The sequence below is a fragment of the Canis lupus genome, chromosome 17 (genome assembly GCF_011100685.1).
Source record: "Canis lupus familiaris isolate Mischka breed German Shepherd chromosome 17, alternate assembly UU_Cfam_GSD_1.0, whole genome shotgun sequence".
Classification (NCBI taxonomy): Eukaryota; Metazoa; Chordata; class Mammalia; order Carnivora; family Canidae; genus Canis; species Canis lupus.
The window spans coordinates 47871234-47875810 of record NC_049238.1 but is presented as its reverse complement, the minus strand read 5'-3'; the positions used below and the strand labels follow the sequence as shown (position 1 = coordinate 47875810).

Sequence of the window (4577 nt, the reverse complement as noted above, 5' to 3'; positions counted from 1 at the left end):
AGGGGACTCTGACTCTTACTCTCTCATTGTTCCTCCTAATAGATGTGCAGGTTCCTCCCTCACTCATTTCCTGGGTTAATGGCAATAATTGGAGCCTACTGTGGTTAGTCTACCTTAGGATGGGGACTTCAAGGAATATTTCTAAGCAGCTGTCAAAACTCTCTTTGTTTCAGAGAGATTCCCTGTCTTCTCCAGCCTGACATGGACTGCCTCATTCTACTTGCTGGTGGAAAAACATGGCCTTTGCTTATCTATCCAAGCAGATGAGCTCTAGAACCAGGAACCCTTTCTCTGCTTTCTGGCTGCAGTTTGCCTCTTCCATCGCTCCTCCCCCTCTTCCTGTTTCTGCACCACCTTGGGTGTGGCCTATGTAACTGGCTTCTATACCATCCTTGGTGTCTCCAGCATCATTGGCTCCTACCCTCTCTGACAAGGAGCAAAGAGCAACCTCTGGACTTAACACCACCCACTCCAGATTTCCCCACCAGAGTCTCAGGTAAAAATTGGCAATGGGGAACAAAGTGACTTTTAAAACTGGGCCCAGGAGAAACATATTCAATATTTAAACTAACTTAAGTTCGTTGGTTTAAGGCAGACCCGTCTTTAAAGTTATCAGTATTAAATTTGAAACTTTTATTTTATCAAGGTTTGCTAAAGGTCAAATAAACTCATGTTATCTCTGTTGTAATTTTTTAGGAAAAAAGATAACTTGAAATGATGGTTAATTGTCTGTCAAACTCAAAGTTTTCATAAGTAATTATTAAGACAGCGTTCAAAGTCTTTGGTAACCTGAAACTTTATAAAGTTTTACTTGGATAATCATCTAGGTCTTTTCCAAATAGGATATAGCGCTAAAGCATTGATTACTGGATGTAAGTTTGTCTTTTGACTTATTGGAAGAAACTAAGGATATTTGTCTGTTGGTGAACATGCTTTGTACTTAATAAATTCATAAATTAAAAAAATAAATTCATAAATTTGACTTATAAAGAGTTTCGATATTAACAGTTCACAATTGGTTACTATTTAGTTTTCACTGGAGACTAAGATTTCTTTTTTTTTTATTTTATTTTTTTATTGGTGTTCAATTTACTAACATACAGAATAACCCCCAGTGCCCGTCACCCATTCACTCCCACCCCCCGCCCTCCTCCCCTTCCAACACACCTAGTTCGTTTCACAGAGTTAGCAGTCTTTACGTTCTGTCTCCCTTTCTGATATTTCCCACACATTTCTTCCCCCTTCCCTTATATTTCCTTTCACTATTATTTATATTCCCCAAATGAATGAGAACATATAATGTTTGTCCTTCTCCGACTGGCTTACTTCACTCAGCATAATACCCTCCAGTTCCATCCACGTTGAAGCAAATGGTGGGTATTTGTCATTTCTAATAGCTGAGTAATATTCCATTGTATACATAAACCACATCTTCTTTATCCATTCATCTTTCGTTGGACACCGAGGCTCCTTCCACAGTTTGGCTATCGTGGCCATTGCTGCTATAAACATCGGGGTGCAGGTGTCCCGGCGTTTCACTGCATCTGTATCTTTGGGGTAAATCCCCAGCAGTGCAATTGCTGGGTCGTAGGGCAGGTATATTTTTAACTGTTTGAGGAACCTCCACACAGTTTTCCAGAGTAGCTGCACCAGTTCACATTCCCACCAACAGTGCAAGAGGGTTCCCTTTTCTCCGCATCCTCTCCAACATTTGTGGTTTCCTGCCTTGTTAATTTTCCCCATTCTCACTGGTGTGAGGTGGTATCTCATTGTGGTTTTGATTTGTATTTCCCTGATGGCAAGTGATGCAGAGCATTTTCTCATGTGCATGTTGGCCATGTCTATGTCTTCCTCTGTGAGATTTCTGTTCATGTCTTTTGCCCATTTCATGATTGGATTGTTTGTTTCTTTGGTATTGAGTTTAATAAGTTCTTTATAGATCTTGGAAACTGAGACTAAGATTTCGAAGAGTGAAAAATTCTAAATGTAGTTAAGACTAATGGAGAATAAGGGAAACAACTCTGTATGTAGGAAGCCTGGAGATATGTAAGAAAGATATAAGAATGGGAATGTATTTTTGTTAAAGGTAAAAGAAGGTAATCTTGTCTTAAATAAGACGAAAAGAAATGGCTTGGGACAAAGTCTGCATGCAAAAGAAAGTTATAGAAGATCTGTGAAGTGAAATCTTTGGAAAGGAATTTTAGATGTGGTCAGGACAGACTAAGATTGAAATGAATGGATTTTAAAAGTATACAGGTATAAGATTAAAAGTCTGCTTTTGGGCAGCCCGAGTGGCTCAGCGGTTTAGTGCTGCTTTCAGCCCAGGGCGTGATCCTAGAGACCTGGGATCGAGTCCCATGTCGGGCTCCCTGCATGGAGCCTGCTTCTCCCTCTGCCTGTGTCTGTGCTTCTCTGTATCTCTCATGAATAAATAAATAAAATCTTAAAAAAAAAAAAAAAGTCTGCTTTCTCTCTGTTGGAAAAGACAGTTCTCTTGAATTGTTGATCTGCTTTTGATAAGAAAATGTAAACAGTTGTTTTCTCTTTGCCTGCCCAGAGAGAGGGGCCTTTATGTTTTGCCTTTATCAGGTCTTCAACATCCCTAATCCTATTTTAGGCATGTGCTTTTTTTTTTTTTTCTTTTTTTTTTTTTTTTTAGATTTACTTATTTATTCATAAGAGACACAGACTGAGAGAGAGAGACAGAGACCGGCAGAGGGAGAAGCAGGCTTCTGGCCAGGAGCCCGATGCGGAACTCAACCCAGATCCCGGGATCACGACCTGAGCTGAAGGCAGGCACCCAATAGTTGAACCACCCAGGCGTCCATAGGCGTGTGGTTTAAAACTTTCTAAGGTTTTAACAAACTTCCCAAGATTTGAGTTGTAAATGGAGTCTTGACTCATTAGGCCTCTTATTTGGTATGTTAAGTTATTCTGAAAGTACTGTTAAGTAAATGCTAAGCCTTAGGTTACATTTAGATGAATACTATAACTATTCTAGAGATGATATGCAATTCCTTTTTTTTTTTTTTTTTTTGCAATTCCTAAAGTTTTAATATGTTTTCATATAATGTCATCACTTGATATTTTGATCATTGGAATGTTATGTGTCACAAATAGCTTGAATTTCCTTGTCAATTGCATCATGATTATTAACCATGTCCATTTCTAAGTTTTTGTCATTTATAATTGTTCTTATTCTCTTGCAAAATGAATTTTATCTTCAAGAAGATTCATAAAAGATCTTTAGGACAAATACAGGTAGGTATTCAAACTGGGGAGAAAGTCTCTTTCCTTTCCGTCTAGTGGCAGCCATCAGCTCAAAGGTAGGCCAAGCTGGGCGCGTACAAGTACATCCAGGAGCTGTGGAGGAAGAACGTCATGCGCTTTCTTCTCAGGGTGCGCTGTTGGCAGTACCACCAGCTCTCTGCGCTCCCCAAGGCCCCCGCCCAACCAGGCCCATTAATCTTGCAGACTGGGGTACAAGGCCAAGAAAGATTAAGTCATATATCAGATTTGTGTGTGTCGTCATGGCCACAAACACCCAGTTCCTAAGGGTGCTACCTATGGCCTGTCCATCATGGTGTTAACCAGCTAAAGTTTGCCCAAGGCCTTCAGTCTGTTGCAGAGGAGCCAACTGGATGCCACTGTGGGGTTCTGAGAGTCTTGAATTCTTATTGGGTTGGCAAAGATTCCACGTACATATTCTTTGAGGCTATCCTCATTGATCCATACCATAAAACTATCAGAAGAAATCCTGACACCCAGTGGATCACCAAACCAGTCCACAAGCACAGGGAGATGCAAGGGCTGACCTCTGCAGGCTGCAAGAGCCGTTGCCTTGGAAAGGGTCACAAGTTCCACCACACTATTGGTGGTTCTCTTTGTGGAGCATGAGGAAGACGCAATACTCTCCAGTTCCACTGTTACCACGAATATAAGTAATGGTTGTAAAATTCTTACCTAATAAACAATTTAGGACAGTCAAAAAAAATCCTAAAACTGAACTAGTTACGAATTTCCAAAACTAAATTTGTTGTTGCTAAAAACAACAACAACAACAACAACAACAACAACAACAAAAAAACCTAACTAAGCTGCATTCAGACTAAACAAAAATAGTAATATGGGACTAAGTAAATTGCAAAACAAATGATTTTGTATAGTTGCTGTTGTTGTACTCTTGGTTAAAACATTGCTGGTTCTTTAATATTTGCTCTTCCAGACTAAGGAAACTTTCTCTTGAGACATCAGTGATAAATAGAAATAATAATAAATTAAAGCATTTAAGTTTTCTCTCTACTTTAGCCCTCTGAAATTCAAAAGGTCTCAGTAAGCATTCTTTCTTCCATGGCAATCACTTATCTGTTCTTATAACATGACACCATTGGGAATATTGGTTATTTTATCAAGGCTTTGACTGGAATGCCATATTTGAGAGACATGCATAGATTCAGATATAATCAAAGAGCTTTAAGGAACTAAAGTTGACTTGATGAAACCTGGAGTAATAAAGCCATATGGAAATGTTAGCCCAATATCTTGCTTACAGAGTTCCCAGCCGCCTCACCAGGTGA

At 39.5% G+C, this 4577-nt stretch overlaps 1 pseudogene; it reads left to right on the top strand.

Annotated features, from left to right (window-relative positions):
* Nucleotides 1–3210: 3210 nt before the first annotated feature.
* On the top strand, nucleotides 3211–3945 carry LOC100683468 (annotated as a pseudogene).
* The last annotated feature ends 632 nt before the right edge of the window (nucleotides 3946–4577 follow it).